This window comes from Larus michahellis, chromosome 1 (assembly GCF_964199755.1).
Source record: "Larus michahellis chromosome 1, bLarMic1.1, whole genome shotgun sequence".
Classification (NCBI taxonomy): domain Eukaryota; kingdom Metazoa; phylum Chordata; class Aves; order Charadriiformes; family Laridae; genus Larus; species Larus michahellis.
The window spans coordinates 137,058,327-137,071,866 of NC_133896.1; the positions used below are offsets into that span (position 1 = coordinate 137,058,327).

A 13,540-nucleotide genomic window follows, 5' to 3' on the forward strand; every position below is an offset into this window, starting at 1 on the left:
TTTTCAGATTACTTTTATGAAGTGATCCTCAAAACAGGATTGTACACACCAAGAAGAATTGGACACTGCTACTGTCCTTTCCCAGATTAATTTTCAATAACTAGTATAACTACTAGAAATTTCCAATATGTAAATAAATAGTACCTGTGAGGTAATTGGGCATCACAGTAGCTCTCTGATTAGGTCTAGTACTTTCTGTGGCGTTGCCCTGGGAAATGACACCCGAAGCTTGTCTCAGGCCCCAGCAAAGGCCCTGAGCAGACCTCCTGGCTCCTCAGTGAGTTCATTTCAAAACTAAATGGCATCAGTGAGGGGTGGATTTGGACCCCCCAGCTGCATTTTTGTCTAGTGATGAAGAGATAGAAGGCGAGGGAAAATCATCTGCTCTCCTGTAATTGTACAAATTATATATGTGAAGAAAGCAACAGAAATAACACAGACTGATACTCCAGCTGGCGGGGTGGGGATCTTCCCTCTGCCACCTCTCAAAAGGAGAGCAGCTCACCCTGCCTCCCACCCCACCACAGTCACAGCCTCCCCAGCGTATGCAGCTCAGGCACCCCGGCCACCACCCGGCTTGTATTTCAGGCATGGGCAGTGTGGCACGGCAGCTCTTTTCCTGCTCCACAGCCCCACGTGCCCGATATAGCGCTGTGGCCTTCTCCAGCATCAGTCACGGCCAGCCATGGGAGCCCAGGATCCGAGGCCACCTCTGGGGTTTCAGCACTGCAAGGCAGTCTGGAAACCCTAGTAGAAGACATCCTTCCCGTAAAGGTTTAAACTGTGGTCCCTTCCCCATATTAGAATGTAAACAGTTCGATATTCAAGAGCTGAAGACTGTTCACTCTGTGAGGTCTCTGTTCGCTCTAAGCCATGGCCCGTATCCTGCACAAGAGGAAGACTGTCAAAGGGATCAGTGGGGATACACTGCTCCTTCTCCCGCTTTAGTGACCTGAGGGACTCCTTCCTTGCTGCTCCCCTCTCCCTCCGCATGCAAGAACAAGGTGGAGACTGAAAATCTCTGTTCCTTTGCTCTCATTTTAGAGCAATGTTGTTCAAGCTGTTGGTGGCCTCCAAAACCAGCGTGGAGAGTGGTTGTTCCCCTGTGCTGCCTCTGTGGAGGTGTGCACAAATGTGCGTAAGTGTCAGTTACCTGACATCTGGAGATGTTGGTTTTCAGTATCAATATTAAATTCTGAAAAATTTATTACTGCTGGGCCACTATGCTAAAATCTGGAAAATACAATGTATATTATTACTGAATGCAATTTTCTCTGGATTTCCTTTTTAATCTTCGGAAAAACAGGTTTAAAATTCATTCAGTCTTTCCAGAATACATAGACTTAAGAATAATAGAAACCTTCAGACGTTCAGATGCATTTTTGTTATTGCTGTTAGTGGCAATAATACCAGTCCAGAACGCCGCGAGCCTCAATGTTCGTCTCTCCCCTGCTTTTTTATCCCATCATTTATCTTATCCTTATGATCTCCTACAACAGAAGAGTAGGTGATGCTGTTCACTCAGTTGGCCAATTTAACTTGTCTGTTTAAGCGACGTGTTAAGTATAAAAGCCCTTGAAATTGCAGGCAGAAACACCAAGAGAAAGGATGTTTAAGCTTTTAAAATAATTACATAAAATATAAGAAAATGGTTTCTTGACCACCAGAATAATTTTTGATGCTTATTTTCTTCTCAGTTGCCTTGTTTGTTCTCTAGCTTGTATAGGTTTTATAGCATTTCTAATGATTCAAGATTGAGGTAGTAATGTTTTTAAGTAGAGGGTTTGATGATTACCCGAGGCCTGCAATTTCCAGGATCAAAATAAACGCTCTGGAAACCAGTGTGTGATGTTCACTTGGGAGCTTTACAAAAATAGATGTGTATCCCTGCTGAAATCAAGCCGTAATGATTTCCAGATAAAAAACAACTATGATGCAGGAAAGATTCAGTGACTAGAAGGAAATGGTAGGCAATATGCTGCGTGATCTATCGAGTCCTTGCTCTAAGAATTAGTTTTTAAAATAGCTGCATGAATAGCTCAAACCAGAAGCTTTGCATTATCACCCACATCTTCTTGCTGTGTCTAAAAGGAAGAATTTGAAGTCAATGGCAGTTGCAGGTGATTGACGTTATACAGGAATGGACCCAAGAACTTTAAATTACATAGCTGGAGAAAAAAAGGTTTAATGGGTGTGAGAGATGTTCACAATCAGGAAAATTACACTGATAGTATTTCCTCATTTTTTTTCTAGAAATAACAGCCACTCTCACCAAATTCAATACATGAGCAGCACAGTAAGCAGGATCGGGGAAATATCTGTAACACCATATTAACATTACGTTCATGCATTCCTTTTCAGAACAACTTCTCTCTTTTAAAACACATACGACAACATTGTCTGAAATATCATTATTAGTGTCTTAAATATGCAGAGCTATGGGGATTTATACCAATAAATTCTATGGAGTTATTCCTAATTTTCCTGGTGCAACATCTCCAGAAGAGTTATCACTCTTTCCTCTTTTCTTTTCTTAAACCCCTTATCGGTTCAAATACGCAAATCCAAGAGAATACAAAATCTGGTGGTTTCTGGCTGGAAGGATTTTGTTCTCTCGGTTCCTGGACAGAGACTGCCCACGCCACAGCTGGCACAGAAACAAGAAATCTGAGCAGTCTTTTGGAGACTGAATATCTGCAGTGGTGTGTCAGGGACAGCGATGAAGCACCGCTGGGACAGGCAATGACTATAATCCTGGTCAGAAACAGTTAAAACTTCGCCAGGTGGAGACTGGGTCAGAATTTCTTTCCTTTTGGCAAGAAATGTTTGCATTTCGAACCTATGTTTTTACAAGGCTAATTTATGCTGATGTTCTTGGGCCAGTGCTGGTTTTTAGAGAAGAAAGTGTCCTGTAGCAGATGAAACTGCTGGTGAATTTAGCAAATAAATGAGTTGATGGAATGCGGGAGGGGAAGCAGCATGGGCAAAGGTAACAGTCGCTGAAGAATGCTAGGATACTTTGCACGTATTTACTACCATGTAATTCCTATTAAAATTCCTAAGACAAATTAGTTATCAGTCATGAACACAACATCCTGGGGAGCTGAACATTTTGAAACTTGATCTCTCCTCGGACTCTTCATCCTGCTGTTTCACTGCAATTTCTGCTTCTGTCACCTTTCCAAGATCAGGCTCTTGCACAGGCGAAGAAAACGAAGCCTTTCTGCCCCTGTGCCTTCCTCCTTAAATTCATCTGCTGTGGCCTCTTGGGTGATAAGCTCGGTTCAATGCCTTTGCTTTTAAAATCCTGTTACTGTATTTATGTCACACATCGGTATTAATTCATACACTGAGATTCTTTGCACTGGTACATTGCCAAAATCCTACTGAGTTTACACGGGCCTTATGCCTAGCGGCAACAGCGCATTTTCACATGTTGTTACAGGAAAGTCATGATAACCTCATAAATAAAACACACGGGCATCATTACGTCATGAGAGCCCAGCCTCACCAAAGGCTCTTTTTTAAAGAGTAATTTGGTGATACTATCAGAGCCAAGTCACGCAGTCAGTCATCCTCTCACATTCCTTCAGGGTTTAATTAAACGATTACTTTACAGCTTTCCTTAAATTTCAAAGCTAAATAGTGTAGGACTTATTTCCTCAATTAAGGAGAGAATCGTTATCTGTTGATCTCAGCCTAGACTGAAAAAAATACTGCAGTACCACAAAAAGCTGTTACAGAAAGTTCTTACAACTGAAATCGGGTTTTTTGCTTTATTCTGGACCAAATTCTTGCCTTGTCTGGATGAGGTGTTACAGGTTTGAAGTTATTTTGACAAGTAACCTCAGGAATTGACCTAAACACCAGTATCACAGTTTCTATAAAGTAAAAGCTGACACTCGTTTGCTGGAGACTTAGAGGTTTAGCTAATTTCGTTCCACTGAATGACAGAAATATTTTTTAACATACTACTAGAAGCAAATGAGTAGAGTGCCTACAAAAAATTAGGCAGCTTGCTCTTGTTTCAAGACAGGATACATGCTTTGTGGTTTGGTGAAAGTATTTTGATAAAACTCAAAAAAAAAGCCTGGTTGCGCTAAGGGGTAGGAGTGGATGAGAAGTGGGAGAAGAAAGCATAAATGTGAAACTCCTCCAAAAGCAGAGATCAAAGTTAATGAAGCCATGCAAGTCTTATCAGGAGGTGTAATAAGATAGTGAACTACAAACAAAACGCTTCCCTTTAGATATTATGAGAGGTTGGCTGGTAAAACCGTGATTACCCTTGGACAGCAGTTCTCCATGGCGGATCTTGCCTTTGCAGATGTTGGCTCCACCAGATCCTCTCTCACTGCTCCAGTGGGCTTTTTCCCCTCTAAGTATTACTGTCTATGGGCTCTGTCTGCAGACACCAAGGTGAATGGTGTATGACAACCAAGCTAACTATCTCCCTACATAGCGCTTTTAATTCCATTTATCGGATCCACCTCAGTGGAGAACAGGCGTTCAGCAGCGGCTGCTGTGGTGGTGAGCCCGGCAGTGCAGGAAAGCCCAGGCAGCGCTTCCCAGCACAGCTCGGGCTCCATTGCTCTGCCTGACTTTGCCAGGGATCAAGGAAAGTTTTATTTCCACTTTTTTTTGTTTTTAAAAAATAAATATGGTTCAGCGAAGTTCAGCTCTGATAGTAACGTTTTATGTGGAAAATGAAATGCCTCCATGAAAGAAGATACACAGAATCTGTCTGCTATTGAGGGATAGCTTCTGCCTTTGAATTCTAGGTGACTTCCATTCATCATTTCCAAGTATTTAGCATGCAAACTGCAGGCATGCTCTTTCCAAAGGGAATGTTTACTAAATTAAACATTAAAGGAATATGAAAGCTATTCTCTCTTCTAATGATACTTAATTAGAAAAAAAACACATGGAAATAGATTAAAATAATTAGTCTTAATAAGCAGTAATTGCCAAGTCTTGTGCAATAGAATAGCCTTCACAATTTAGAGATAGAGAATAATGATGCTGTGGAACTACTAATAGACACTGCTTTGAATATTAATTTAATTTGTAAAGTGTATTTAAGTTCTTGTTTTCCTAGACTACACGGTCCCAACCATTGAGACCATGTGTACTTACTATCCACCAGCATAGTATCCATCCTGCTATCCATCACGATAAAAGTATATTGGATCAAGACAGTCTGAGGTGAGTTCAAGTAAATAGGTTAATAATGAAATTTAATAATTTAGTTTATGTAATGTAGAAGTTTATCATATGCACAGAGAGGTGGGTTGTCTGTACTTAGTGCTTTGGACCACTTTTTGCTTCAAGTGAGGCATCTGCTTAGTTTTAAGTTTCAGGGCAGCACTCACACCCCTACACGCAGAGAACAGGGGAACCACTGCACCAGCTGAAGTAGGGAATAAAACCGAATCTTTTTTCTGTTAGTTCGACTTTCCTAATCTTGCGAATGAAACCATAGCTGCCTATACAGTGTTTATCCCACGTATTTTAAGAGGTATGCCAAACTGGTATTGTCCGTTATCTGGTTGAGCCCCCCTGGCTGGCCCAGGTTTCTTTGGGAAAGTGGAGGTGAATGGCATCTGCCCACTTCAGTCTTGCTGGCCCGATCTAAAGCTTGCTCAGCCCAGTTCTCATCCCAAGCTCCTGTTAATGAAAATATCAACATGGCGAAGAGGAAGCAAGCATTGTTTAGTGCAGCTTGCCACTGCATTTCTATGCCATATGGTTCAGTAAATCCTTTGCAGTCCCTTTTAATTGGGAAGTCACTAGTACTAAATTTAAAGATAATCTTACACTTCTATATGCTTCTCTTATGAAAACGTTCCAGTGTTTTTGTGAAGATGCAGGAAATGATTTTGTATGGGAATCGTGCAAGTTTCCTCCTTGTGTTTGAGCTAGTCTAAAAAGGGCTAAGAGACCAAGCAGCATCCTGCGGACACTCAAAGACAACAACCAGATTTATAGCTGTGAAGAGGGATTCCTCGGTTCCACCTACAGCAACTCTGCTAAGGTTGAGAAGATGGATATTGGAAGATAACGCTCTGCTAAGAAAGCAGTCCTATAAACAGAGAGCAAGATGTCAGCAGCTAAAAGTTCAAAGGATGGCCAAAGTCAGCAGCCCACGCTGGTACCGGGGGCATAAGGAAACTGAGACCACTTCTCTGAAGTACATCTAATTAAGGCACCAACAGTAGGTAACTTTTCCTCTCCAGTCTTTATCCAGTGACTACAAACATCTAACTTCACCCTGTTAGGCCATGGTTTGATGATACAGGAAATGCAGCACTATGGCTCTGAGGTGGGTCAGAAATGTCAAGTCTGTGTATCACAGAGTGCTGACTCTGGCTCTTTTTGGGGCTTAAATTAACTTGTTTAAAAAAAAAATGTTGACAGGCTAACTTGGTTTTGGCAAGCTTTATACCAGATCAGATATCATCTGCCTGTGCCGCTGTAACGATACCATATCAGGTATCGCCCATCTTCTCGCAGCTGCTGCAAAAATACAAAACCAACATCAATTGTGTGCTTGGGCTAAAACAAAAGCGTGTGCTTGCACCTGATCAGAATCGAATTTATATTTATGAGTTGATCTGACAACACACCGAACTAGTATTCACCATCCTTCACCAACTGCCTCAGATGCCTAATGTAATCTAGGTAGTGCAAGTGTCTCCTCTTGCGTATGGTTTTGCGTGATCCTTAAATCTATTTCTCAGTGGTTTTCTACCATATAAGGATACTCCCATTTCGGAAGGGCTTCGGTATGTGTCGGCGGGTGCTCCTGCTGCTGAAGAGAAATCTCCCTCACTCAAACGCCAAACCTGTTTGTCCTGCTAGGTACCATGACTGACAGCCAGCGCCTGGAGAGGAGCCTTCAGATCCCTGGGATCGATCCCGTCTCCCGGGGAAGGGCAGCGCTGCAGGAAGTACTGGGACGGCCACTCCAGGAATTTGAAAAGAGCCTCGGAAAAAACCCCACCCGAGCCCTGCTAGAGGCGCCTCGGGCCCGGCAGCATCGTCCCCTCACAGGTAAGCCATGGCCGCCTCACCGGCAGGCCGCACCCGGGCGGCTGTGCGGCCTCTCCGCCCGCACCGCAGGGGGCTTCGCTGCCGGGCCGGACCCCTAAGGCCTCGGGGAGACGCCTGGCCCAGCCGCTCCCGCCCCAGACCGCCGGGACCGCGGCCACGCTCCCTCCTCAGCAAACCCCCGCCGCTCCGGCCCTGCCCCGCTCCGGCAGCCGCTCCCCCGGGCGCGGGTGGGACGCGTAGCGCGTGGGGTCGGCTCTTCACGGGGCTGAGGGGCTCCTCAGAACTCTCAACGCCCCCAGGGGCCGGGGCACCCCGTCCCTTCTGCGCTGCCGCCACCGGCAACGAGTGGCCGGCGCGGAGCTGCCCGGTGCCTCCCCCCAAGAGCGCCTAGCCCGGACGGGAGCGACCGCTCCTGGGGGGCGGGAAGCCACGGAGCCGCCGCTAGGGGAGAGGGAGGTGCCGCCGCCACCGCCCGGCCCCGCCCGCCCCTCCTCTTCCGGGGCGCCCGCCCTCTGCCCGCCCTTTCTCTCCGCCGCGCCCGTGGGGAGCAGCAGCGGCCGGTGCGGCCCGCCGGGACCTGCCCCGCCTCCTCGCCGGGCACCTGCTCGGGGCGGAGCGGGCGGCGGCCGCAGCCGCAGCGAGCGGCGGGAGGCGACGGCAGCGGAAGCGGCCCCGCTGGCGGTGAGTGCGGGGGGCGGCGGCGGCCCCACGGCCTCGGCGGGGCCTGGTCGGGCCCGGTGTGAGCGGGGACAGCGGGGCGGGGGCCTGGCCGGTGCCGCGGGCAGGGCAGCCGGAGTCGGGAGCTGGGGGCGGCGGTCATTGTCCCTGACCGGGCCTATCCCCCGCCCCGGCGGGCGGGGGAGAGCGGGCCGGGCTGGGCCCCGGGGGCTCCACCACCTCCCCCCCGCGCTGCGCCCACCGCGGGAGGCGGTGGAGGGGGGCGCCGCTTCCGTTCCTCGCAGTGACCCGGGAGGTGCTGGTCGGGGACAGGAGGTCTGGGGGGATTCCGCTGGATCCACCTTGGATCTGCTGTTGCCTGGGTAGCCTGGAGCAGCGGCGTCCGGCACCCGCCTCTCCCCGCCTGGGTATGTGTGCGTGTTTTGCGGTTCGAGGCATGTAGCTCACGCCCTCGGCGAGGTTTGGCAGGGCCGGGAGCGAAGGTCGGGGCAGGGGCGACGAGAGGTGCCGTGGGGCTGCCCCCGCGTCCTGAGGGTTCCAGAAAGCCCTTGTTGCCGTGAAGCCGCCGGGCAGAGCACGGCGGAGCTGAGCTGAGGTCGCCGCTGTAAGGACAGCGTTTTCCTCAGAGGTGAGCAAGGCATAAATAGCAGCAGTCCCTGTTCCTGGTAATTTATATGTGGCTCCACACAGGTTTATACCAGTTAGTGTGTTTATAATAAAGCAGTGCAGGCTTTGTATAGCAGTCATATGCTCGTTCCAGTGTGTCTTTGGTTTAGCTTAATACATTTTCAGGGTTGAGTCAAACCAAAGCAAGATGAATTGGTGCCGATTTGACCCAGTCTGTGTTTTCTGATACTTCTTTGGTTGGTTTAGTTTATTGTGCACAATTCATATGCATCTGAGGGGGCAGTAATGTCTTGGGAGGAATCAATGACAGCAGTCGCCTCACTTGGCTCAACTCCATCCAGAACAGCAACACCTAATTTTTCTCGCAATTCTTAAATGCCCCAAGTCACTTGTAAATATAGTTTAGGTTCCTGAATTACAAGGGTTTAAAACAAAGGCTACTCAAATTGCTGGGAGATTTTAATTACCTGCTTACCTTGTGTGTTTGTGGGCCTCAAGGAAAAGTGAATCTTCTGTGAAAGTTTTGCTGGGTGTGGATTGCTGGAGGAAGAGCATGGAAAGAGGATGCCAGGAAGGGAGGGGAAGAAATATGTAAAAGGCATGGAAGGATCTCTGGTGACGGAAGCCGCGTTGTGGCAGGCTGTGAGACACAGGGCTGGGCAGAGAGGGGCAGAGAACATGGATGACTAAGTCTTTCCCCTTGTTTTCATCTTTCCATTCTGAAGGACTAATCAGAAGCTATGAGGATTTTTCTGGTAATTTTTTTTTTTTAAATATTGGTGTTGATGAGGTGAGCTAAAATTAATTAACTTCCTTTAGAGGCACACCCTGTTATACTGATAAACAGCTGTCTGTCTTAATGACTGTCCATGCACTCCTCCACATCTGCCTTCAGCAAAATAACTGGTATTTCTGCCACACCGCTTTTGTAAGAGTGATCAAACCAACTCTCCTTCTGCCTGCGCTGTGATGAGATGGGCTTGATTTCGGTGCAGTCTTGCCTTGTGGGTGTTCACCTGTCAGGAGGTAACGTAGGCTGGATTGGTGTCGCAGCAAACTGGCGAGCGGTGTGTTTGCATGCAGTTAGGTTTGCTCTCCTTCTTGTGTGGCAGCAGGCGCTCGCTGTCTGTGGGGAAGGCAGGAAATGTGCTGGGAGCCTTCCAGCAAGGGCTCATTTCTCCAGTGTGGCTGGGGAAGGCAGCCTGGACTTCCCGGCCTCCTGGCAGCGCTGCTGCGTGGCATTGGCAATTCTGAATAAATAAGGGTTTTCTTTCGGTTTTATGGTGGTTTTGTGACTTTTGGTTAAAAAACAAAGGTCTCCATTATGGTTTGTACATGTTGGAGAGCTTTCTGTAGGCAGTAAGTTGTGGTTTGTCTCTGGGACTATGACAGGAGCAGATTTCACATGCTTCTGGTGTCCCTGTAGAAACCAGTAGGCAGAAGCGGCTGGGGATGGTGCTGTGACATTTAAGGCTCTGTAATAGGCGGGTGTTAAAGGCCTCTAATTCAGTGCATTATAGAAATGGCTTACCAGTATGTTTATGGGTTGTGCTTTCTTGGTGTTAAAAAAAAAAAAATTTTTTTTGAGAGTGAAATACGTAGTTTATTATGTGATACAGATTTATCCCGCTCGTTCTTTCCAAGTTGGCATTGTAATCTGTTTTTCTGCAAAGGTGAGGCATCGCCTGCTAATTAGTGTCATTATATGGGTTGGTTTTAAATGAGAGCACACTGAGCTTAAGTTACACGCTCAGTAGATCTACTCAGTTATTTTTATTCTTTTGCTCAAATACACAGGGTCAGGGGAATACTTTCTATGTATCCCTAGGAATTGCTTAAAATTTGTTTCGTGGTTAATTTAGGAAATATTGTATGTTCTAGCTAGGCCTGTACTTTCTGTAGTAGGTCTTCATCCTACTGTGAGTTGAAGGGGGAAAAATCATTTTTATATCTATCTATTCTGTATAGCAAGCAGAGGAGAGTGATGCCCACATGCTGCCCCTGCGTGGGATGGTTACCTCGCTAGCATGAGGCCTGGTTGTCTGTTAACAGATCCTTGGTATTTGGGATACAACCCGTGTAAAGCCTGTCTTCCCCAACTTATGCCAAAGAAAAAGGATAAAGCTGAGGAGGAGGACAAAAAATTCTCTAAAGCCACAAGTGGCTGCGGTTTCAGGAGGCCAGAGGGGAGGTTCTGGTGCTGGGGAGACCCTGTCTCTTGGCAGACGAACAGGAGTGTTGGAGCTCACCACGCTCCTTGGATCGTGGCACATTGGTCAGGAGAGTGGGCTCATGGTGCTGCCTTCTGCCATCACTGCCCAAGGTTCCTAGTCCTGCTGCCACAGCTGCCTGGGGAGATGCTGTGGACCTGATGAGGAAACTTGGTAAATACAGCATGGCAAGAAAAAGGGAAAATGGAGGGGGGTGGAAAGAATAGCCCTGTCACCTCCCTGGTGGTGGTGGGGTGGTGGATTCAGCCTCTGAGGCTGCAGTGACCTGGGGGTGGTGGCACCAGACCCGCTACAAAATATTTTGGAGATTCGAAGCATAACCTTGAAGATCCGGAAGGTGCTGTGGGAGTGACAAAAGCCCAGGAGAAGGGATCTGTAAACAAAACAAGCGCTCATTGAATATTGGAGAGCTGTGAGGAAACTGAGGATGGAAATTTGGATCTCGGTCGTTTGCATTGATCTGTTACGTGCAGTGTTGTCTAAAAGAGAGAATGGTTTAGAAATTCCTCAGCTGAGTTTCAGTTGCCTCAGCTGGGGTGTGTGTCCTTGACTTAAACAGCTGTTCCAGCTCATAGTTTTCAAACCTGTCACATATGTCCCGCCCTGAGGCGATGTGCCTTGAGTTGGGTGTCACCTCCCTGGGCTGGCAGAGTTGTAACTCAGCTCCAGGCACCTCTCTGGTGCTGGGGCAGCAATGCTGGAGCATGTGGCAGGGTTGTGCTGCACACTTTGTGACATCCTTCCTCCAGCCCCTGCAGGACTGGGGTTGGTGGATGAAGGTGTCAGCTGGGAGCTGTGGTTTGTCGTTGAAGATGCTTGGTAGAAAAATTGGGGAGAAATGGGTATATGCATGGCCTAGCACAGCACTGGTAGCCTCTGCCTGTGGTGATTGTACCCAAGTCAGTCTGGGAAACATTGGCTAAAGGAGATGTGAAGTCCTGTTGCAGGCTCAGAAACGTTGAGGCTGGTTTACTGGGAGATGTTCTCTGTTCTTATGCTCTTTCCTGGGCATTTGCCGTTGGAGGTGATAAGATTTGCTTGGAAGCTGAGTGGGCAAGAACATGCCAGGCTTGTGTCCTGCTTGGACAGTGGCTGTGGTGGGAGTTGCACGGGACAGCCTTTGAATCGGCTGTTTTAATTTAGCTACTAGAACAGTTGCCAGTTCTATACTTTTCACTTAAGGATAGGGTAAATGGCTCTCTGTATTGTGGGCTTCAAGATCTTTCCTTTTTTTTTTTTTTTTTTCTTTTTTTCTCCCCCTGCCCAAGTCTGGATTGCAGTTGAACTTTTAATTTGATTGTATTTCTGTCAAATACTTGGCTGTCTTGGTGTTGAGACTCTCTGGTCTCGAAACTCTCCTGGTTTCTTTCTTGACAGACACTGCAGCAATACATGCTTTGGCATGTCCCTTGCCGCTTCCAGTTGATCCCCTGCCTAGAAGACAGTCAATGAAAAGCTTGCCTCTACTCCTTATCTTTTTGGGCAGAGCGAGAGAATAGTGAGCTGGGTAGTTTTTGCAGCAAGGGTCAGTGTCTGTCTTCCTGTCTGCTGTGTGACCCAACCTGTGAAAGACTTGCTTATCCTTTCCTTCTCTAAAAGATTTGAGAGGCAGTGGCGATGGCGGTCGGGCAGTCCCTTAGAAAGGGGTGAGGAGTGACATCTCCCTTCACTGCAGGTGAAATGTCAGTTGAAGAGCAGCTTCTTGATGGTGAGCACTACTGCTGTTGACCTGCCCTTTGCGTGTCCTGCAGAGGGTTTCTTCCGTGACCTGTTGTAGATGATGAAAGGCACTCAAAAGGCATGTAAAGCAGTCCACGTATTTATGGTCTGTTTACAGGAGAGTTAACTACTTCTACTCAGTCCGTGCACTATCTGCAAGGTTTTAGCTGTTTGGGGCTTGCTGGTGTGAGGCTCTTTGCATTAGGAGGAGCTCTAGTTCCCCTCCATTCAGCCGGACCACTGCAGTCATTTGTGATTTCTTGTGTTTCATGCTGGAGAAAAATCAAGGAGACTGAAGATAATTCTGTTCAGGAGAGCAAGCTGTTAAAAAATTTATAGCCTTTCTGAAAGAATGTGGCACATCCCATGTGATTTCTGGTCATTTTCAAGTTAATTCTCTCAAGATACTCCTTTCAGGTTTGTAGTAGATAGATACCACAAGAATTTTGTACTTGCCAAAGCACTGATCTCTCGAGGGCAGAATCAAAGGAGAGCTGGCAGCAGGCTTGAGGCCATTTCCTCTGAGAGGCAAGTTGTCTGATTCTAATTCCAAAAGTCAAGGAAAAGAAAATAAAAGGTGGGGTTTCCATTAATATTTAAAACCTATCTAAGCACAGTTACTTATAACTCCTCCAGTGAGCCACTTATTGTTGTAACACAACAAACACAAGGAGCACTATGAGCCTAATAATACTGCTTCCTGGTTAAAAAAAGTAGTTCTTTATGTTTTCATAGTGACAGCATCCCATAAAGTACAGCAGGAGGACATGGTGAAATTCAGAACGCAGAGCATAGCAGGTCCTGGGGCCTCTGCTCCAACATGACCTGGCCTTTCAGAAGCATCTGGGTGGCTGACTTGGGAGCCATAGGGCCTTCACTTGCTTTAAGTAATTCTGCTAGACGCAGGCTTGCTACCTGGGACCATCCTACAAAAAGCTTGCTTTTGGTGTGGAACCGTATTGCTGGTCTAGGTGAGATGATTTTAAACTTGAATTTAGCAATTGAATTCTGTGTAGATTAATTTGTGATTCTGGTGTTACACTTGGGAGTCTTGATTGGGGTCGAGTGTCTGCTGCCTTCTTCGTATGCTGCGTATTGCATCTTGAATCTCGCTTGTGGGGAAACCATATTGCGTGGGTCACTTTTTAGGCAGCGCATTGAAACAAATGAACGCTTTTTTTCCACTAAACAAAAGGAGTGTCTTCATTGGAAATTACAGTAGTCTCTTTATCCTA

At 47.1% G+C, this 13,540-nt stretch overlaps 1 protein-coding gene across 4 annotated transcripts in view; it reads left to right on the plus strand.

Moving 5' to 3' along the window:
- Positions 1 to 6,987: 6,987 nt before the first annotated feature.
- BCLAF3 (BCLAF1 and THRAP3 family member 3) overlaps positions 6,988 to 13,540 on the plus strand; it is a 31,423-nt gene continuing 24,870 nt past the window's right edge. For 2 of the 4 annotated variants that reach the window (XR_012589646.1, XM_074605292.1), the window contains exon 1: positions 7,582 to 7,731. The gene's annotated coding sequence lies outside the window, so the exon portion shown is untranslated. Of the gene's footprint in view, positions 7,051 to 7,581; positions 7,732 to 9,345; positions 9,382 to 13,540 lie in introns of those variants that run through there. The other 2 variants (XM_074605306.1, XM_074605314.1) reach the window with 2 other exon arrangements.